At 39.4% G+C, this 23,921-nt stretch overlaps 1 protein-coding gene across 3 annotated transcripts in view; it reads left to right on the forward strand.

The window, feature by feature from the left end:
• Positions 1-23,921, forward strand: part of Cntnap2 (contactin associated protein 2) — a 2,256,901-nt gene that overhangs the window by 1,073,992 nt on the left and 1,158,988 nt on the right. Inside the window, exon 1 of one of the 3 annotated variants that reach the window (XM_039109027.2) lies at positions 11,857-12,010. The exons of 1 other annotated variant lie outside the window; for it this stretch is intronic. The gene's annotated coding sequence lies outside the window, so the exon portion shown is untranslated. Of the gene's footprint in view, positions 1-11,856; positions 12,051-23,921 lie in introns of those variants that run through there. One more of the 3 variants, XM_039109028.2, reaches the window with a different exon arrangement.

Genomic DNA, 23,921 nt, shown 5'->3' on the forward strand with positions numbered 1-23,921 from the left:
AGTAGTGTGAGGATAAAAAGGACACTTTGGAGACAAGAGGCCTACGATCCCTGAAGACACTAATATTGACAATAAATGGAAGTGTTTAAAATAATAATAACAAACAGGTATAAGCTAGAGAGAAACCACCAAGATTTAGAGCCTCAGAAGTGAATGCTTAAATCTGGATATCAAGTGAAGTAAGCTTCACTTTCCAACTTCTGATATGGACTTATGATGGACTTAGACAAGTCGTCAGGGTTGCAATGCACTGAAGAGTATTGTTTTCTGAGTGAACGCCTTTGTCGACTCAATGTGGGCAGTGTTTTTATTGTTGTGGCTTTTTGTTGGTGTTTGTCTGCTTGCTTACATGTTTTTCAAGACAGAGTTTTTCTCTGTACTTCTGACTGTCCTGGAACTCTCTCTGTAGACCAGGCTGGCCTCAACCTCACAGAGATCTACCTGTTTCTGCTTCCTGAGTGCCTGGATTAGAGGTATATGTCACCACAACTGACTGTTATAACCATCTTATTGACATGACTACTTCTATAATTTATCATTTCTGCTTTGAGAATAAAGTGCAGTAATATTATGTTAACAACATTATTCAAAGTGTAGAATAATTGGAAAGTGGGTTACATATCCCACTCCCTTCCCTGATCTTGTAGCTCACAATTTTCAGCTTCTCACATCAGAGCTGGGTTATTGATTTAATGTAATGACAGCCTATGACCAGAATTGTGTCATGTCCCAACATCTCATTACCATCCACCCCTTGGTGCCATTGCCCATGTGCTTTGGTCTTGGTAAGCTGACTGGAAGTGATGGGAGACTGGAAAGACGAACAGAAGTAACTCAAATCTGGGATCAGGTGTGGCCTATGCTCTCTTGAAGACACACCAGCAACCTAGAAATTCAGCTTTATATCCAAAGTGAAATAAGAGGCAGCTCAGCCTCTGTGAGGGGACGGAGGATCTCTGTAGAGAAGCACCCAAAGGGTATCAGTCATCCAGGACCAGAGAGCTACCGCTGGTTCTTTGTACACATCCTGATTTTAGCTAGCAGCCAATTGCCAATGTCCATCCTGAGACCGGGAGAAAGGCCCTGTCACTCACTGATTCCGGGCCATTGGCATCCTTGACATAGCCATGCACATGTCACCGGTGCTCATTCATAGAGCCTTGCAGCAGCTCTCCACACTAGGAGGCAAGTTATTAGGAAGGAGTGCTATCTGTCAGGATACAAAGTAAAGATTGTCTTCACTGGGATTCAGTATAACTTTGTTTCTTGCAGAAGATCCTCTTATACCAGATGGCTACTATTTTCTGACCCTTTCTCTAAACATAAATGGTCTAAGGTGGGTAGAAACCCTCTGACAATATTATATAATATTAATTACTAAAAATAGCTCTGTGTGTTTCTCTGTAATGCCACTCACAAAACTACAGTTTTGATAAATGTACCAAGGCAATGCAAACATAGGTCAAACTTCCTCCAGAGTACCACAGAAACGGAATTTAAAAAAAGGTGTAGCTAAGCACCAGTGTAAAATTAAATCTGCTAAAAATTCAACTCTAAAAGGCCTGGTTATTTTAATATTGTAGTCATTTAGAAAAACTAGGTCTCTTATTTTCTTTCTGAAAGCACTTAATAATTTTATTTTTTATTAATGTCTTCTATAAAAGGGATACAATAATAAAGAAATGTTTTACATTTTTGCTTAAGTGTGCTATGTTCAATATTACAACCTTATGACTTTTCTATTTTCGATAACATATGGAAAATAACATTTGATTCACTTGAATAACTTTATGCTTTACAAGGTCGCTTAAGTTCCTGGATGTATTTAAGTTCCTTCAAAGCATGTAGTGTGCTATCTTAGAATCTGAGGTATTGACTTCGGGCAACAGTTAAGTCAATTTTTGAAATGTGTATTGGAAGCACTGAATTGAAACGTTATAATCTGCTCCGGAACCATCTTCTATTTCATGTTTCAGCAAAGACTTAATTGTTCTTTGACAAATTTCTAACTCTAAAAATGGTGGCAATTTATATCCCCAATGAAATATAATTATCTGGCACAAAAAAGAGAAGAAATATAGGATTGCCTTTATTTTAAAATGATAATTGCAGTCATGTATTGGCAGTCTATGTGAACAATTCAGACACAGAATTATAATGAGGAAAAAAGACTTGCAACAAAGAAAGAAGTATACAGAGATAACGACTTTCAGTCAGGTTAACGGGACTTTGCTAATTGGGTTAAGTAGATATTGTGTCTAGAATGTTGACCTCACTATTTAGTTTGGTTGTCTTCTTCAGGTCCTCTGTTTACATTATTGATGTGTGTTGTGGTTCAAGTAGTGAATATTTTCAAATGAAAGTTTGTTATGTCTAATTTTATATTTTATAATTTTATAGTCTTGCAGTAAACCTGGTATAGCACATCAAAAAGTAGAGACAGAATCATGACATGTTTTCATAAGACTCTTTAAGACCCCAATGCTTTAGGGTCACATGTAAATGATGGATACAATATCCTATACACTTGTCAATCTGGAAAAGTTGCATTGAGCTTTGAAAAATAAGGCTATTTCACCAATATCATAAACAGAAGATTTATTTTTGTACAGATTATTTTGGTCTAAGAGAAGATAATGTTCACTGTTCTGTACATGTGCGTCACACCCAATTTCCCTAACATTACTCGTTGCTAGAGAGAAAGAAAGACATCTAGAGGCAGACAGAGGGTTCAGAGTGAAAAAGCAAGCGCCTTGTTGTCTTTGGTTGTGAAATTCAGAAGGTTATTTGAAGAACTGTTTATAAGGACACTGAACAAGGATCCCTGCATTTGTCCATAGACATAAAACAGCACAGTTGTCCCTGTCCTATTAGCATAGGTCACTGAGCATGGAAATGGCATGATAAGTAGTCCAGGGATGATTGATGTGGGTGTTATAGACAGGATATTCAAAGGCACTAGAGTCAAGAAGGCAGGCTGGACATCAGTGTGTTGACCTAGACTAAGTGACAGGACTCAGAACCAAGATGAAGAAAGGTAGGAAATAGACTGCAAAAGAGAAAATGGGCAGACCTAGTAATCACATGAAATTATATCAAGAACAGATACAACACAAGTGAGCCCTGTACAAAAATCCTGATCTGACTTCTTGAAGGGACCTTTTAGATAAGACAAGTAAAAGATATGTGGACATAGAGCCAGTCCATAATCCATTGAGCATGTACAAGAGAGCATACAATAATCACAGTCCTCTAGTGTGTGATTTAGCATGAAATTAGTTTCAGGTAGACTTAAAAACTGTGTTTTTGGAAAGAACTTAAGGAGCTGTTTGAATCCTAAAGGTTTTTTCTATCTTCGGTCTCCAAAATACCTACGATATAAGCCTTTGAATATCCTGTTTACGACAACCACAGAACCTACAGTTCTATGAAGTAAAATTAAAAGTATTTACATACCTACAATATAAGCCTTTGAACATCCTGTTTACGACAACCACAGAACCTACAGTTCTATGAAGTAAAATTAAAAGTATTTACATACCTTTTTACATGGCACGATACCAAAGGAAAAGTTATATTCTTGCTTGCCTTTAGCAATTTATAATTAACTCTAGACATTCAGCACAACAGAAGGAATGAAAACAGTCAAGAGACCCTGAGAGGAACTGAAAGTGAAATGTGTCCCATTTCTATGTTAAAACCCCAACATCAGACTTAATTATGATATTAGGCTTTTAATATTCAAATTATTTATCAAACAAATTCTGTAGAAATATAATTAGGAGGCTGGGGAGATGGTTCATTTGGGTAAAGTGGTTCCTGTACAAGCATGAGGACCTGGGTTCAGATCCCCGGCAGCCATGACAAAACTGGGATGATGCAATGCACCTATAAGACCAGCACTTGGGAGGTGGACAAAGAGACTGGTAGATCCCAGGGGCTGGCTGGTCAAGTGACCTAGTGGAAAAGGTAAGCTCCAGTATTAATGAGGAACTCTGTCTCAAAAAACAACAGTAAAGTAGCTGGAAAGATGGTTCAGTAAGTAACGGCTTTTTTCTGCCAAGCCTAATGACTGGATTTATATCCCCAGAACCCATATGACGTAAGTTGGCTGCCTCTGACTTGTAGGCACACCTACACATGGAAACACACACACACACACACACACACACACACACACACATGACCACACACATTACTAGTAATAGTCTAACTTCTCACTAGATAGTCCTTTTGTTGTACATTAAAACTACCTATAAAATCTGAAAATCCTTCTCACAGGCTCGGGAGCTAACCTAGGGAGATTATTTAAGGCTCAGTAGATATATTTCCAAAGTGTAGCTACATTTAGGGCTCACCTCCTCATTAAATAGAGTTTGTACCTCTGAGTCTGCATACATGGTATCAGTTCAACTTCTGAAGCTGACTCTTTGCCCCAAGAAATTCTGCTTTAGGATACCTATGACACTTCCAGGGTTTGCATTTCTAAAGGCCCCAAGTGGAGTTTTACTCTGTATAGAAGTCTAGCTAGGTGACACCAGGAGTTGTCAGCTCTAGAGAGAAAACCTCTGTGTGGGCTCTTGTCAAATGATGAAAGGGGCAAAAAAAATCTTCACCTATTACATGTTTTGATGTATAGTTCAGAAAAAAGTAACCAATTAGTGAATGTCAGGTAGTATTTTAAAGTTCCTATCTTTGAGAGAGAGAGACAGAGAGACAGAGAGACAGAGACAGACAGAGACAGACAGAGACAGAGAGACAGAGAGACAGAGAGACAGAGACAGACAGAGACAGAGAGACAGAGAGACAGAGAGACAGAGACAGACAGAGACAGAGAGACAGAGAGACAGAGAGACAGAGACAGAGAGACAGGGACATGGACAGAGAGACAGAGAGACAGAGAGACAGAGACAGAGAGACAGAGAGACAGAGAGACAGAGAGACAGAGAGACAGAGACAGAGAGACAGGGACATGGACAGAGAGACAGAGAGACAGAGACAGACAGAGACAGAGAGACAGAGAGACAGAGAGACAGAGAGACAGAGAGACAGAGAGACAGAGAGACAGAGAGACAGAGAGACAGAGACAGAGAGACAGGGACATGGACAGAGAGAGAGGGGATTATTCCATAGATATTCTGTGAGGCAATATGGCTAACTGTGACAAGTCATGCTTCCTGGGGACACCTGGGCAAATGTCTATTCACTGCAGAAAAGGTACCATCTATAGACCAAAAGTAAGTTAGCCTAGCTTGGTGAACTATTATTTATTATGATTACTTTGGGTACTATGGGTGAGGTGTTATTTAATGAAGCAACGTTGACTCTAAATAGCTGTATCATCAAATGCCCACCTTAGCATGAGTGGTGACTTATGAAAGTTTCACCACCAAAGGTCTCTGTTGGCATGGACGTAGCTCAACCAATTGAAGGGTCTCTGTTTCCCAAGCAGTATTGCTGATGGTATAACCTTGGGAAGGGCCCTTGTGACTTTGGTAAGTTTCAGAGATTTCCTGAGATTTCTGAAGTTTTCCTACCTCCTAAGCTGTGCAAATTCTGCTGCATTCCTTAATTTATTTTTTGAGGTCAAATATTTTATTCTCTAAGACACACTCTTGGGTGACAGATGGCTGGGAATGCATAGCCTTACTTTATTTTTTTTCCTCCATCTTTATTATATTGGGTATTTCTTATTTACATTTCAATTTTTATTCCCTTTCCAAATTTCCAGGCCAACATCCCCCTAACTCCTCCCCCTTCCCTTCTATGTGAGTGTTCCCCTCCCCATTCTCCCCCCATTACCACCCTCCCTCCAACAATCACCTTCACTGGGGGTTCAGAGTTGGCAGGACCAAGGGCTTACCCTACCACTGGTGCTCTTACTAGGCTATTCATTACTACGTATGCAGTTGGAGTCCAGGGTCAGTCCATGTATAGTTTTTGGGTAAGGGCTTAGTCCCTGGAAGCTCTGGTTGGTTGGCATTGTTGTTCATATGGGGTCTTAAGCCTCTTCAAGCTCTTTCAGTCCTTTCTCTGATTCCTTCAACGGGGGTCCCATTCTCAGTTCAGCTGCTGGCATTCGCCTATGCATTTGCTGTATTCTGGCTGTGTCTTTCAGGAGAGATCTACATCCGGTTCCTGTCAGCCTGCACTTCTTTGCTTCATCCATCTTATCTAGTTTGGTGGCTGCATATGTATGTGCCATGTGTGGGGCAGGCTCTGAATAGCCATTCCTTCAGCCTCTGTTCTGAACTTTGCCTCCCTATTCCCTCCCAAGGATATTCTTGTTCCCCTTTTTAAAAAAGGAATGAAGCATTCGCATTTTGGTCATCCTTCTTGAGTTTCATGTGTTCTGTGCATTTAGGGTAATTCGAGCATTTGGGCTAATAGCCACTTATCAATGAGTGCATACCATGTGTGTTTTTCTATGATTGGGTTATCTCACTCAGGATGATATTTTCCAGTTCCATCCATTTGCCTATGAATTTCATAAAGTCATTGTTTTTGATAGCTGAGTAGTATTCCATTGTGTAGATGTACCACATTTTCTGTATCCATTCCTCTGTTGAAGGGCATCTGGGTTCTTTCCAGCTTCTGGCGATTATAAATAAGACTGCTATGAACATAGTTGAGCATGTGTCTTTGTTATATGCTGGGGCATATATGCACAAGAGAGGTATAGCTGGGTCCTCAGGTAGTTCAATGTCCAATTTTCTGAGGAACCTCCAGACTGATTTCCAGAATGGTTGTACCAGTCTGCAATCCCACCAACAATGGAGGAGTGTTCCTCTTTCTCCACATCCTCACCAGCATTTGCTGTCACCTGAGTTTTTGATCTTAGCCATTCTCACTGGTGTGAGGTGGAATCTCAGGGTTGCTTTGATTTGCATTTCCCTTATGACTAAAGGTGTTGAACATTTCTTTAGGTGCTTCTCAGCCATTCGGCATTCCTCAGCTGTGAGTTCTTTGTTTAGCTCTAAACCCCATTTTTTAATAGGGTTATTTGTCTCCCTGCAGTCTAACTTTGTGAGTTCTTTGTATATTTTAGATATAAGCCCTCTATCAGTTATAGGATTGGTAAAGATCTTTTCCCAATCTGTTGGTTGCCGTTTTGTCCTAACAACAGTGTTCTTTGCCTTATAGAAGCTTTGCAGTTTTATGAGATCCCATTTGTCGATTCTTGATCTTAGAGCATAAGCTATTGGTGTTTTGTTCAGGAAATTTTCTCCAGTGCCCATGTATTCAAGATTCTTCCCCACTTTTTCTTCTATTAGTTTGAGTGTATCTGGTTTGATGTTGAGGTCCTTGATCCATTTGGACTTAAGCTTTGTATAGGATGATAAGAATGGATCAATCTGCATTGTTCTACATGATGACCTCTCCCTCTGCTCTAAGACTTTAAGTTCAGAGAAAAAAAGTGACAAAGCAGCAGCAGCAGCTAGTCTTAAAAATGCAGGGCCTGCTAAGGGCAGTCTACTCACTTCCACTTTGGATATCTGTTACTAAGAACTTGGGCAAGGCTGCACAATGATTCCCCAAAATGTCCATGAATAATTAGGTAAGTGTCCAAATGAAAATGATATGTGTTGGTAAGGCAGGAGACAATTTGAGAGTCATAGCAGACCCCAAGGTGAATGTAAATGAAAGTTATAACACTTATTACAACAATGTAGATTAGTAACATTCCTGTATTCTATCCAAAGACAATATGTTTAGAGTCATGTCAACATTATAACAAAGGGATAATTAATATCAATAAAAAATATGGGCTGTTTCCAGGACCACAATATAATAGTAATATAAAAGGATTTCTTCCAGGTCAGGAGAAATGAAAGTGACTATGCAGCATGGTGAAGGACCTTATGATCCACAGAAGATCTAGTTGTGAAGGAGCACCAAACTTCGAACATGTATAAGTAAATACAACGTGTGCTTTGTTTCACTGATCAACTCAAATGTCAAAGTTATAGGAAAGAATCTCAGAAGATAAGCTAAACTTGAATCGTTAAAGTGGGACCTGATCCTACATGACCAGGGCCTCAGCATGCAGAGAAGATTGTGACTCGGAAGTATTCAAGGAAACTGGCAGAGGGTGCCTAGTTGAAGACTGGAAGAATTCCCCGTAGAAACCACAGTGGGCACAATATTGTTTTGGTTTCCAAACACCCAGAATAATGGGAATAAGTGTTGTTGCTTAAGCCATCTGTGCCGTGTTGTGATCTGGAGGCAAGTAGCATGTTCTATTGCAGACAGTACTTCTATAGACCGTATCTACCTAGTAACAACCATTAGAACATCTGTAGACTCTTCTAGGGGAAGCAATATTGAATTCAATTGTAGCCTTATTTAATCATTGAGATAAATAAATGTTGTTCTTTCTTGAAAGCCTACAGAAAACCACAGGAGCCTCTCAATATTCTAGTATTCTACTGCAATTTATCTACTGCGTCTCTCTGGGCTGCATCAAAGATTTGCCCAAAATGCTTTGAGCTATACATAATATTAAGTAATGTTTGAGTGAAGTTATCATATTTTTCCCAATATCTTTTTATCTCTCACACTCTGCAGGTGCCTACCCTGAAGGAGTGAATTAGGCTCAGGGACCACATGCTGTTACATAGGAAATCCTATACAGAGATTGATTCTGCTTGTGACTCATACATATGGATACTTTGATATTAAAACATGACCTCTGTCTCATTTCCCAATCCCCTAAATAATTAAAATCAGTTTTTCTCTTCTGGGAATCGCTTTGAATAAAATGATAAATAATTTGTGAAATATGACACAGAGCGAGCATCTGTGTATTTGGTGAGTCCATGGAGACTCTCCATCTCCTGTGAGGCTATGTCTCAAAAAACAGTTTTGCTGTCCCTAGCTGTCCATAAGAATCTTTGGATCCCAATCTAGGCTGTTTTGTGTACATACATAATTAACTTGTTTTATTGAGTTGCCATTTACCAAAGTGTCAGGTACGGAGATAAAAGAATATATTATCATACAGTAAGGCAAGGGGAATCAAAGGTGGAAGAAACTAAGAAAATGTACATGTACATGTTCAGAACTAGATCTTGTTTTCATGTAGGAGGATGAGTTTTGCAGGAAATATTGGAATTCAAAACTGCTTCTTCCCTTGGTCCTGCCAAGGCTGGCCCGCCAGTGTAGGGGAATGTCAGGGGGCGGGAAGGGCGGTGGATGGGGAGTGGAACACCCTTATAGAAGAAGGGGAGGGGAATGGGATAGAGAGCTTATGTCCGGAAAACCAGGAAAGGGAATAACATTTGAAATGTAAATTAAAAAATCCAATAAAATAAAACCCTGCTTCTTCAGAGAAGTATGTAATTTTTCTTTCAATATTTAGTTACTGTAGGAAGTATTTTTTAACAGCTTCTTCTATGCTGGAGTGTGCATGTATGTCTTTGCATATGGGTGATGTTTGTATGTAAACACAAATTTATATCTTTGTTCACCTGGAGAGCATGTGTGTGTTTGGAGATCTGAAGTTGATATCCGTTGTCCTCCTCAATATCTCTATTTTATTTAGTAAAACATAGTCTCTTGCTGGGCCTGGAGCTTGCAGCTTCCAACTATCATAGCTGGCTCTCTTGCTCTGGGAATCCACTTTCTGCTTCTTAATTATCAGGATTATAAGCAGTAGTCAGCCCTACTATGCTTTATTTTAACATGGGTTCTGTGAACCTAAACTTTGATCGCTACTGCATAGCAGTGCTCTATCCTCTGAACAGTGCTCCATCTCTCCACTGTATTTTGACAAGCAAACAACGGTATAATGGGATTTGTAGATGATCTCTCCTACATAAGATGAATATTATATGTGGTAACAATAGAATGTAAACAAAAGAGGGGGATTGTGAAGGGACTAAACTCAAGAGGTTGCACTAAGGAGATGTGGTCATCAGTTCCTCATCCCCAAAGACCGTGCTGGCCAACATGTGGAAAATCTGCAGCCTCATTGCCAAAATACAGTTGACATAGCAACTGGAGCAGGTGCAGCAGGAGTCTTTCCTGAAAGAACCTCACACAGGTGCCATGGCAGCCCATACGTTAATCAGACTTAATTGATTGACTGTAACTCTTTATCTAGAAGTGAGGTCTCATGAGATTTCCCCCATTCACAATGTCAGTTAACTAGCATTTTTTGTAGGTCTTTTCTTGTTAAGGTTATGGTTTTATTAAACACATATGCATATAAGTAACACTAAAGAGTTAATATGGTATGTATATATACATATAAATAAACACAAACACATACACACATACTTATACACATACATATAAAATATGTTTATTAGAAAGGAGTAGGGTGCCAAAGGATTTGAAAAGAGGAGGACTGATAAAATTATGTAAGTATAGTACTCAAGTGTAAAATTTTACCAGAAACATTCACTTGAATAAGTAAATGAATAAAAATATATCTTGAAACCTAAAGAAATGAAGGAATACTATACTCTTATAACAGAATAAAATTCTGGATTTGGATAAGGAAATTGTTGACATGCTAAAACCCTGTTAATTCAGTAGGCTGTGAAAGACAAGTCTTGGTTTGTGGGTAGGGCCCTGTCTATTAAGCATTTGGGTCTGAGGTCACCTCTATTTGTACCTATTCGCTCCTCGACAAGGACTCCAAAGCAAGGGCGAAAAGGGAGCTTAACTCCAACTCTTGGCAGTAAGACTGTGAGCTCCTAAGAAAGAATTGCTACATGTATGCATTGCATACGTGTACGTTTGCATATTCATGTGTGAATACACATGTATATGTGTACACGTGTGTATGGTAGCCAGAGTAACCTAGACGCCATACCTAAAATATCACCCATCTTGAGTTTTGAGAAAGGTCTCTCATTGGCAGGATCAGTAAGCCTCTGGGTTCCTCCTGTCTCCCTGCAGCTCACCAGCAATGGGATCACAAACCCACATCATCATGCCTGCTTTATTGACTCTTTTCATGAGTTCTGGGGCACAAACACAAATGCTTAAAAGGCTCAAAGTTTACTAACTGAGATGTCTTCTTAGCTTCTCATTGCCATCTTTTACTTTGTAGTTTGCGCACGTTTGGACAAGCAGTCCTAGTTTATTCCCACCCCTGCAAGGTAGACCTTGGCGCCCTAGATCCAGAGGTCAGCATTGGCTTGGTCAGCAGGTGCCTCCCTCTGTGCTTAGCAGCTAAAAGGGTCTGCTTGCGCAGAAATGAGTGCTTCAGACATCAAGGTCTGTTTCATGGTCCAAGAAGAGCTACAGCATTCTGTTCACTGGGAAATTTGTGTTTCCATAAAAGTGATTTTAAAACCCTATCTATTATTACAGTGGATAAAATGCAATGTTTGAGCCTATTGTTGGATTTAATCATTATTTTTATGGCACAACTGGGGGTGTGGGAGTAGTTATAGCCACTTGTTTTTTAATCTCTTTTATTAAGTCATTTATCATAAGCAAAATTCAGTATCTGACCTTGGTACGTTATTTAAGCTCCTAACTGTGTTTTCTTGCACATTGTGTATTCCCATTTTACATCTCTAAGGGTTACAGAATAGTTATTGCATTTTCCTTAGCAGCAGTATTTAGCACTATATTCTAGCACCATGTTTAAATGTTCAAAAGGGAAGATAATTTGAAATTAAAGCTACTTAGCAATGAGAATCCACAGGGCCAGGAAAGGTGACATATCAAAGTCATCTACACCCAGGCTTCATTTTCAGTAGGGGATTTAATTTGGCCTCCTAGCTTTTTCACTCAGCTCAAGTCCAAGCTTTTGATGCTTGGGCCAAGAGGAATGGAAACAAAAAGATGAATACCAGGAAAGTCAATCAGGGCCTGGGAGGATGGAATGGTCAGTTAACTGTCATATCAAGAGAATCTAGAATCTGACCATGCTTATGGGTGAGTGATTTCAAATGCATTAGTGAAGATAGGAAGACCCACCCATTGTGAGTGACACTATTTCCTGAGTGGATGCCCTAGACGGTCTGAAATGAACCCAAAAGTGCTGAAGGTTAGCATTCCTTACTCTGCTTACTGACTGTCCATGTAATGTGAGTATTTCCTTCAAAATCCTGTCACAGTGACTTTACCACCATGATAGGCAGCAGCATGAAACTGAGAGACAAGTTAACCCTTTCTATCTTAAGCTATTTTCATCAGAGTATTTTATCACCACTATAGAAAAGTCATGAAGACACTGCAAATCTAAGGATGAGTTTAATGCCTTGAATTTAATACCTGGAACCCACATAGAAAAGCTGGTGTAGAGACAGGAGGATCCCCAGATACATGCTGCTTTTCATGTTCCTTATACAGATCTTTTTCTTGATGAAATTTGACTGCCCTTCTCAGTAACATTTCCCTTGTGCCACCAGACATGTCATTTTCTGTCTAAAGTCCTGAAGTAGTGTCCCCAGGCCTATATGAGGAATTGTTGAGGAAGGGAACAGAGTTACTTAGCAGCATTCCTTTCCAGCCCCTGGAAAATTTTCCTTATCGAATGGATGGAGTTCAGTTATTGTGAATGAATGTATGAGCAAATGCCACAAAACTTACAGCAAAAGTTTTAGAAAAAATATATGTATATAAAATTCCAAAATCTGTGGCTTTTAATATCTTTTGTTTCCATATTTTTACAGCATTGTTTTCTAGAGAATGGGGCTGGCTGACTTCGACTTCTTTAGTATTTCTCTTGGACTAAACCTTATTTTCTTCCTTTCCCTGTCTGCAGCTTGCTGCACACACACACACACACACACACACACACACACACACACACACAGAGAGAGAGAGAGAGAGAGAGAGAGAGAGAGAGAGAGAGAGAGAGAGAGAGAGAGAGCAGTCCATACATGGGAAAGAGATTAAATTAACTTGGATAAACTTTTCCTAATACACAAAAAATCAATGATGAAATTTTCTTGTTCCCAGTGGGTATACATCCAGGCTTTGTAGAGCATGACACTTTTAACAAACTAAAGATATATCAGCCCTTTTAAAATACACAAAAGAACAAACTAGAAACTTAGATGCAAAAACAGGATGCATTTTTATCATCAGAAAAGCCTTCCAGTAAGTGACTTGAGCCTTAGAAACTCGGATCAAATCTTTCCAAATGTATACAAACCTTTGATTTTGTGACATCTAAAAATGTCTTGTGTCAAATTAATAACTATTATGGAAAGCATGCTATTCATGTGTCTTAGCTTTGTATATATTTGCGAGATCCTTAGAAATATTTGTGTTAAAAAAGTAACCTGATTTCCCCCCATAGAAGGGAGCCTCTAGAACCCTGAGCCCCCGAAAGAATGAATCATAATAAATTCTCTGAGTGGTCCTCAAAATTTGAAGGTAAAAATATCTTTGTGTATCTATAAATGTAAAAATGTATGATGTGGCACTTACATCTAATTTCTCCTTTTTGTCATAACTAAGGTAGCATTTAGCTAAAATAGTGTCTCTCTCTACTCTTTCACTATCAAGAACAAAGACTTTTTAGAGTAGTTTACATGGAGAGATAGGTTCAGTTAGAAGGCAGTGCATAGCTTTTCCCTCCCTGCCTTTCTCTTATGTTCTCTCTAGGTCATCAGGTGTAACTGAGCCAGATCCCACAGTATCTCTCCCCTAGAGTGGGCACCAGTCATCAGTCAAAAATTCAGACAAGAGTGGCAGGTGTGAAGAGAACACAGATTGCATAGAAATATAGACCAGGATTTTGTTTGCGTTTGTTCATAAGTGAATTATGTCTTGAGATAACCGTAAGGAAACCAGAGCTAAGAAGAATTTCCTTGAATAGTTGCAATTTGTGCTATAATTTTTGCCATGGATGGAAGTTCACAAGGTAAAATTACAAGAAATATCAATTCTGAGTGTTAAGTCTTAGGGTGAAGAGGTAGAATAAAAAAGATTGCTCTAGCATAATAACTCAAACCTCTACTTTACTTAGAATTCATGGTAGTTCAATGAAAGCCCAGATCCTGACCCACCTTTCTGTATCTGTACTGTTTTCTCCTTTGGCCTTAGATGCAGGTACATATCAGTCACTTAGAATATGGCTGCTACCAATTGAAATATACACTTCTTAATTGCTTTATATGCCTGGTCTATAGAAGCCTATGTGAAAAAATATAGGAGAGTTACCAGACAGCTCAGACCAGACAACTTAGTAATGTTTTCATATCTAGTATAGGCTAAGATATTTGCAACTATATCATTGTAAATAAAATATGCTACTAAAATTAAATTCCTGGACCAGGAAGGAGCTCAGCACATACAGATGCAGTCTATGCAAAGTCTGACGACCTGAATTTGATCCTCAGAGCCCATATGGTAGAAGGAGAGAACGAAATTCTATAAGTTGTCCTCTAACATCCATATGATTGGTGCTTTATACACACCCAAATACATGAACACAAAGTAAAAATGTATTTTTAAAAGAATTTAAGTTGAAATATGGTTACTGTATCCTTTTATTTGGTGTAACTTCTAGAAGATTCAATGTTACAAATACATTTAGACTTTGTAGCTTCCATTTTGTCTCTGTCAGGCATTGGTTTTCCAGAAGTACTCATTGGTATGGTACCATACAAAAGACCTAAGAAGTAAGAGCCTGTGTTTCAGACAAATGACTTCATGAAATAAAGGTGTTTGTCACACGGCCTGCTCCTATTGATGTTATAACATGGATGTCAGACTCTACTGATTTTCTTTTTCATACTAGGACATTCTATGTGCTAAATTACCTTTATAAATGATTTCCAAATAGGATTACTGTCATAGAAGCTCCAGATGAAACATATCTGGAAGGGCTTTTATTTGATTAGGAGAGAGGTGGCATTCTCTTCTTATTCTACAGCATTGTGCATTTGTTTGCTCTCTGAGGGACACAATTCTGCTGCAGTGGGGGTGGGGTATAGAAAATATGCAAGTTCATATTGTAAAAGCATGGAGCTTTAGAGCTGGCCTTCAGTGTAAACACTGGATGAAATATGTTTCACAAGTAGACTATTGTAAATAGACACAGTTGTAAACAGTATGCCTTCTTTTTTTTTCTCATCTTTATTAACTCGAGTATTTCTTATTTACATTTTGATTGTTATTCCCCTTCCCAGGCCAACATCCCCCTAACCCCTCCCTTCCCCTTCTATATGGGTAGTCCTCTCCCCATCTTTCCCCCATTACCACCCTCCCCCAAAAATCACCTTCACTGGGGGTTCAGTCTTGGCAGGACCAAGGGCTTCCCCTTCCACTGGTGCTTTTACTGAGCTATTCATTGCTACCTATGAGGTTGGAGCCCAGGGTCAGTCCATGTATAGTCTTTGGGTAGTGGCTTAGTCCCTGGAAGCTCTGGTTGGTTGGCACTGTTGTTCATATGGGGTTTCGAGCCCCTTCAAGCTCTTCCAGTCCTTTCTCTGATTCCTTCAAGGGGGGTCCCGTTCTCAGTTCAGTGGTTTGCTGCTGGCATTTGCCTATGTGTTTGCTGAATTCTGGCTGTGTCTCTCAGCAGAGATCTACATCCCGTTCCTGTCAGCCTGCACTTCTTTGCTTCATCCATCTTATCTAATTGGGTGGCTGTATATGTATGGGCCACATGTGGGGCAGGCTCTGAATGGGTGTTCCTTCTGCCTCTGTTCTAATCTTTGCCTCCCTATTCCCTCTTGTTCCTCTTTTAAAGAAGGAGTGAAGCATTCACATTTTGGTCATCCTTCTTGAGTTTCATGTGTTCTGTACAGTATGCCTTCTTTAACTTTGGTAAACATGTTTCTCTCCAACTAGTATTATACCTATGGTTGAACATCTTCATATACCTTGAATAAACCATTTCCACAATCAAAAATATTTATTGTTGATTTTTTAAAAAGAAACTCTACCAGTAGTCAACATCAACTAAATGGAGAGAAATTTGAAACAATCCCACTAAAACTAGGGACTAGACAGATTACCTACTCTCTCTCTTGATCAACTTAACATAGCATTCAAAGTCCTAGACAGAGCAATTAAGAAAGGAGATCAAAGGGATACAAATTGGAACAGAAGAAGTCAAAATATCACTATGTGCAGATGATATGATCATAAATTTAAGTGACCATAAAAATTCCACCAGAGAACTCCTAAACCAGATAAACAACTTCAGCAAAGTGGCTGGATATAAAATGAACTAAAGCAAAACAGTAGCCTTCCTCTACTTGAAGAATAAAAAGACTGAGAAAGAAATTATGCAAAGGACACTCTTCACAACAGTCACAAATAATATAAAATGCCTTGGTGTGACACTAACCAAACATGTGAATGATCTATATGACAAGAACTACAAGCCTTTGAAGAAAGAAATCAAAGATCTCAGAAGATGGAAAGATCACTAACACTTATGGATTAACAGGATTAACATAGTAAAAAATGGCCATCTTGCCAAAAGCAATCTATACATTCAATGCAATCCCCATCAAAATGTCAACTCAATGCTTCATAGAGTTAGAAAGAGAAATTTGCAAATACATTTGGAACAGCAAAACTCAGGATAGCAAAAACTATTTTCAACAATAAAAAAAATTTTTGGAGGAATCACCATCCCTGACCTCAAGCTGCATTACAGACTAATAGTGATAAAAATACTGTATTGTATTGGTACAGAGACAGGCAGATAGATCAATGGAATAGAATTGAAGACACAGAAATGAACCCACATACTTATGTTCACTTTATCTTGAAAAAAGAAGCTAAAACCATCCAGTAGAAAACTGTAGCATTTTCAACAAATGGTGCTGGTTCAACTGGAAGTCAGCATGTGGAAGAATGCAAATCAATCCATTCTTATCTCCTTCTACAAAGCTTAAGTCCAAGTGGATCAAGGACCTCCATATCAAACCAGATACACTGACACTAGTAGAAGAGAAAGTGGGGAAGAGCCTTGAACACATGGACACAGGGGAAATTTTCCTGAATAGAACACCTATGGCTTATGCTCTAAGATCAAGAATTGACAAATGGGACCTCATAAAATTGAAAAGCTTCTGTAAGGCAAAAAACACTGTCATTGGGACAAAACAGCAACCAACAGATTGGGGAAAGATCTTTACCAATCCTACATTTGATAGAGGACTAATATCCAATATAGAAAAAGAACTCAATAAGTTAGACTCCAGAGAACCAGATAACCCTATTTAAAAAATGAGATACAGAGCTAAACAAAGAATTCTCAATTGAGGAATACCAAATGACTGTGAAACACCTAAAGAAATGTTCAACATTTTTAGTCATCAGGGAAATGCAAATCAAAACAACCCTGAGATTCTACCTCACATCAGTCAGAACGGCTAAGATCAAAAACTCTGGTGACAGCAGAAGCTAGGGAGGATGTGGAAAAGAGGAACACTCCTCCAATATTGGTGGGATTATAAACTGGTACAACCACTATGGAAATCAGTCTGCCAGTTCCTCAGAAAATTGGACATAGTACTACCTGAGGACCCAGTTATACCACTCCTGGACATATAGCCAAGAGATGCTGCAACATATAACAATGACACATGCTTTACTATGTTCATAGAAGCCTTATTTATGACAGCCAGAAGATTGAAAGAACCCAGATGTCCTTCAATACTGGAATGAATACAGAAAATGTAGTATATCTACACAACAGAGTGCTACTCAGCTATTAAAGACAATGACTATGCCATTTTGGCAGCTAAGCCTGTTCCCAAGCCATGGTCACTCACTTGGCTCAGAATAAACTATCTCTTCTTTTGAAAAAATAGTAAAAAAAACAATGACTTCATGAAATTCATAGGAAAATGGAGGGAATTAGAAAATATCATCCTGAGTGAGATAACCCAGTCACAAAAGAACACACATGGTATGCATTCATTGCTAAGTGGATATTAGTTCAAAAGGTCAGAATACCCAAGATACAATCCATTGACCACATGTTACTCAAGAAGAAGGGAGACCAAAATGTGGATGCTTCAGTCCCTCTTAGAAGGGAGAGCAAAATATTTCAGGAAGAAATATGGAGACAAAGTCTGGAGCTGAGACTTAAGAAAAGGCCATCCAGAGACTAACCCACCTGATGAACCATCCCATATACAAACAACCAAACCCAGACACTATTGCAGATGCCAAGAAGCTCTTGCTGACAGGAATCTTATATAGCTGTCTCCTGAGAGGTTCTGCCAGGGCCTGATAAATATATATTCACGGCCAACCATTGGACTGAGTACAGCATCCCCAATGCAGGAGTTAGAGGAAAGCACTGATGGAGCTGAAGGGGTTTGCAATCCATCCGAAGAACAACAATGCCAACCAACCAGACTCCCCAGAGCTCCCAGGGACTAAACTACCAACCAAGGAGTACACACATGGAGGCACCCATGGCTCTAGCCACATATGTAGCAGTGGACAGTGTTGCTGGACATCAGTGGGAGGAGTTGCCTTGGTCCTGGGAAAGCTCAATGCCCCTCTGTCGGGGAATGCCAGGGAGGGAAGGTGGGAGTGGGTGGGTAGGTGGAGGAGTACCCTCATACAAGCAGGTGGAGGGAGGATGGAATAATGGCTTTCCGGAGGGAAAACCGAGAAAGGGGGTAACATTTGAAATGTAAATAAATAAAATATTCAATAAAAAAAGAAGATCTTAATTGTCCCTTTCTCAAGATGACCTATTAATGACAAGTTTAACAAGTCTTAGAGTCTAAGAAAATATTCTATATCTTGGGAAGAACAGCAAAGGATATGGATAACCAGAGGCTGGTGAATATGGGATTGTATTTATATATTTGTCAGAGGCTGTCATCTTTGAGTGGAAAATTTCTCTGACTTCTCAAAGCACCTCAGAGGGGAGGGTTTCTTCCCAAAGTACAAGTGTGCATCTTCAAAACCCAGTGTCAGGAGCTGAAGAAAGTGTTGTCTTCTGAAATCTAATTTTCCAGTAGCTTCTCAGGCATCACCTCCTTGTTTGGCCAGACCTTTCTGGACTCCTTCTCTCAGAGGTTAGTAGATTCCTTTCCTCCATCTTCTCCTTTCCTCTGAGGAACTCCCTGACCCCCACCAGCCAAAAAGGATCCTGTACTAGCTGCTTCTCATGGCTTGATTTTCTTCCTGAAGTATGAATCAGAGTGGATTTGGAGAAGACCTTGTACCTCTGTCAGCTCATTACATTTTAAGTGAACATTCCTATGCACAGAACTTCAGTTCTTAGAGTAAAAATGTAGGTACTTTCATGAAGGAACAACTTGTTAGATCATAATACCTTGTTAAATTGAATAGATCCCTGTCTTAGCTGCTAAGTAAGTTAATGTTCCTTTGAAAATACCATTTATTTGAAAAACAGTAGGCACACGAGTATTTCCTTTTCTTCACTGAACTTCAATTTCATGAAGATTATTTATTTCATTAAACAAATTTAAAAAAACTTCTGAAATTTTCACAGTTTCTACACAAAGTCCAAATGTCTTTCTAGATAGTGCAAATATTTTTATGGTCTAGTCCAAGTTTAAGACCAAATTAATAGACCAACATCTTATCTGCTTCGGTACCCTTAGCACTTGCCAAGCTGTTCAGTGTCACTAGAGCACATTCTACCTCTTCATGGTACCTGCCACATGAATTGATTCTTTCCCATCCTAGAGTCCTGTAATGCACCTCTGTCTAATGAACTTGGTCCTGTGCTCTTGAGCACCTACTTTCCCAGCTCCCCATGTTAGAGTTATTGTACTTGTGTCTACAACCTTAGTGAATTCTAACCCAAGGTATTCACATTCATCAGAATTCTCTAGAGACACAGAATTTATCAAATGAATATAGACAGAAATTGTTCTGTCTGCAAAGCTGGATATGTCAGTTGGTCTTTAGCTGGATTCTGAAGAAATAGGCCCACATACTGGTGAAGGAATGGACTTGCTAGCAAGGCAAAAACAAGCAGGGAAAGAGAAAAACTTTCTTCTTCCCTGTCCATGTATTGGCATCCAGCAGCTGGTATGGCCCAAATTAAAGGCATGTCTCTTCCTACCTCACAAACAGGCTAGAAGTGGATCTTCCAATTTCAAATTAAGCAAAACTTCCTTATAAATGTGCCCTCCATTTCTTTCTTTCTTTCTTTTTTATGTGTTCGGGAAATTTTCCCCAGTACCCATTTGTTTGAGACTCTTCCCCACTTTTTGTTCTATTGGTGTGAGTGTATCTGGTTTGATGTGGAAGTCCAACAAGAAGAATATTTTAAGCCACAAAATAAATGGTTTTCTGCTGTTTTTCTGGACAACATGTTCATTTGTACCTAAAACGATCTATTACTTTTTATATTTCTCTTTTTTTCTGAATATAGTTTCCCCTCCCACCAAGTTCCCCAGATGCTCCCCACCTCCTCTCTCATTTGGATCTACTCCCTTTCTGTCTCTCACTGGAAAAAAACAGGTTTCTAGGAGATGACAAAATGTAACGAATAAAATCTACTAAGATAAAATAAAAGCCATCATATCAAAGATGGACAAGAGAAGCCAACAGAAAAATAAAAGTTCCTGTAGAGAGTGCACAAGAACCAGAGACTCACTCGTTTACACATTCAGGAGTCCCATAAAACCACTAAACTGAAAACAATCATATATAGGCAGGGGACCTGGTGCAGACCTGTGTAGGCCCTGTGCCTGCTGCTTCATTCTCTGTGAGCTCATATGAGATTTGCTGTGTTGTTTAGGCCCTGTTCTCCTGGTATCCTCAGTCCCCTCTGTGCCCCCCCCAATCTTTCCAGCTCCTCTTTAGCAGGGTTCCCTGAGCTCTGAAAGGAGAGATTTAATGGATACATCCCATTTAGAGCTGTATGTGTTCCAAAGTCTCTCTCTCTCTCTCTCTCTCCTCTCTCTCTCTCTCTCTCTCTCTCTCTCTCTCTCTCTCTCTCTCTCTCTCTCTCTCTCTCTCTCTCCCTCCCTCCCTTCTCCCTCTTTCTCTCTAGGCTATCTAGCCTTGTTCATCCAAGCACTATCCAGTATGAGGTTCTATGTCACGGAATGGGCCTTAAGTCAAATTGAGCATCAATTGGTTACTCGAACAAAGCTTGTGTTGCCATTGCCCTAGCATATTTTTCAGGCAGGAGAGATTGTAGATCAAAGATTTGCTGTTTGGGTTGGTGTTTACTCTCTACTTTTGCTAGTGTTCAGTGTACATGTCCATGCCATAGACACTAGAACATGTGGGTGAAGGTTTTATTTAGGTAACAACTCATCCTCTCCATGTTCTATGAGTTTTGAAGGAATTGTGTTCAGCAATGGGGTCTTACTATCAGTTTGTGGAGAGCAACCTGTCTTGGCAGCAGCCTGGGTTATTTAAGGATTTTCATGGGACCGCTTTAACTAACAACTCAGTTGGAGAAATCCAGTACAGCAGTGAAAGTTTTATTTCGTGACAGGAGATGAACGCTTAGGGGCTCTGTCACCCTCATTATTTGGAGACTTCATTAGGAGACTTCACATTCAAATATTTGCTCTAGGTTTCCATCCTACCCCTCAAATGCTCTTCAATTCTAGCTGTCTCTCCCCTCATGTCCTCCCACAATCTCATCTTCCCTTCCCCTTCCCATCTGACCCTCCGATTCTTGCCTATCCAGCTCCAGTCAACCCCTAAAATCTATCCTATTCCCCATCCTAGGGAGATCTGTGTGTGTCCCTAGTCCCTTTCCCTATGCCTAACCTCTCTGGGTCTATGAATTGTACTGGGTTATCATTGATTTAAGGGCTAATATCCAGATTAAAGTAAGCACACACCATATTTATCTTTCTGCACCTGGGATGCTTGAGAGCGGTGTAGGTGGTTCTTGAGGTAGATGGATTCCCATCTTTCTGAGGAACAGCCATGCTGATTTCCACAGGGGCTGTACAAGTATTTATTCCCACCAACAATGGAGGAGTGTTCACTTCGGTCCACATCGTCACCAGCGTGAGCTGTCACTTGTGTTATGGATCTTATTCGCTCTGACAGGGTTAAGATGGAGTCTCAAGTTGTCTTGATTTGCATTTCCCGGAGAGTTAAGGATGCTGAACATTTCTTTACGTGTTTCTCCGCCATTCGAGAATCTTCTTTTTAGACCTCTCCGTTTAGATCTGTACCCTACTCTATTTGTTTGGGTGTTTGTTTGTTGATATCTAGTTTATTGTGTTCTTTACATATTTCAGGAATTATTCCCTTGTCAAATGCAGAGCTAGTGAAAAATATTTTCCCATTCTATAGGCTGCCACTTTGAATGAGTTGTACCTTTCCAATTTGTATACCTTTGATCTCTTTCACTTGTCTTATTACTTTAGCTATGACTTCAAGTCCTATATTGAATAGGTACAGCATGGGAAAGCTTGTCTTATTCCTGACTTTAGTGAAATTGCTTTTAGTTTCTCCCCATTTAATTTGATGTTGGCTAGAAGCTTGCTGTAATCTGCCTTTATTCTTTTTATGCATGTTCATTGTGTTTCTAGTCTCTCCATGAATTTTTTTTATGAGTGTTGTGTTTTTGTCAAAGGTCTTTTCTTAATCTCATGAAATGACCATATGTGTATGTATAGGGTTTTTTTCTTTGTTTAGGTAGTAGATTACATTTATTGATTTTGCATATTGAACTACCCCTGCATCTCTGGGATATCACATACTTGATCATGGTGAAGATTCCCTTTGATGTCTTCTTGGATTCGGTTTGTAAGGGTTTCTTTTGGCATGTATGTTCTTAAAGGAAATGGGTCTGTAATGTTCTTTCTTTCTTGGGTCTTGTGTGATTTGAGCAGCAGACTAACTGTAGCCTCAGAGAATGAACTGAGCAATGTTTCTTCTGTTTCTACTCTGTGAAAAAGTTTGAGGAATATTGGTGTTAATTGTTCTTTGAACGTCTGGTAGAATTCTGCACTAAACCATCTGGCCCTCAGCTTTTCGGCTGTTTTCTTTTCTTCCTTTCTTTCTTTCTTTCTCTCTCTCTTTCTTTCTTTCTTTCTTTTTTCTTTCTTTCTTTTAGATAATTACCCATTTCTTTTATCTTCCAATTTAATAGAGTACACAGAGTACAGGTTTTTAAAGTACTTTCTTATAGTTCCCTGGTTTTCCTCAGTGTCTATTGTTATGTCCTCCTTTCATTTCTAATCATGTTAAATTGGATATTCTCTCTCCATCTTGTAGTTAATTTGAATAAAGGTTTATCAATCTTATTGATTTTCCCAAAGGACCAACTCCTTCTTTATTGATTTTTTATATTGTTTCTATTTTGTAGATTTCATCCCTTAGTTTGGTTATTTCTTGCCATCTACCCTTCTTGGGTGTAATTTTTGACTTCTGATATCTGTTAGTTCAAGCACTTCTCTGTTCAGTTTTTGTCTAGATCACTTGTTACTTGGTGAGAACACAGTATTGAAGTTTCCCACTATCAGTGTGTGAGAATCAATATGTGATTTAAGCTGTGTAGTACTGTTTCTTTTACAAACTTGGTTGCTCTTGTCTTTAGGGAATAGATGTTAAAAATTGTGTGTGTGTGTGTGTGTGTGTGTGTGTATGTGTGTGTGTCTGTGTGTGTCTGTGTGTGTTTTCCTTCCTTTGATTTTGGTAGTCTGGCATTATTTATCCCCTGTTGTAGTGGCAATTCCTGGTTGTCAACTTGACTATCTGGAATAAACTAAACTCCAGAATTGGCAGGCTCTCCTGTCATCCTGATCTTGAGGCTGAGAAATACAAGTTTCTGACCTGGATCTTGGCATGGAGATCTTGAGGCATAATGGCTATGAATCCCAGGAGACTAAGGCTAGGAGATCTCTGAGTTTAAGGTCGTCTGGGAGAAAGCAAGTCCCAGATCCAGGTGTGGTGGTACACATCTTTCATCTTGGACACACATTCTGCTGGAGACCCACATAAGGACATTGGAAGAAGGAAGATTCTCTCTCTTGTTACCTGCTTGCTTTGTGAGACTAAGAAACTGC

Source organism: Rattus norvegicus, chromosome 4, assembly GCF_036323735.1.
Source record: "Rattus norvegicus strain BN/NHsdMcwi chromosome 4, GRCr8, whole genome shotgun sequence".
Taxonomy (NCBI): Eukaryota; Metazoa; Chordata; class Mammalia; order Rodentia; family Muridae; genus Rattus; species Rattus norvegicus.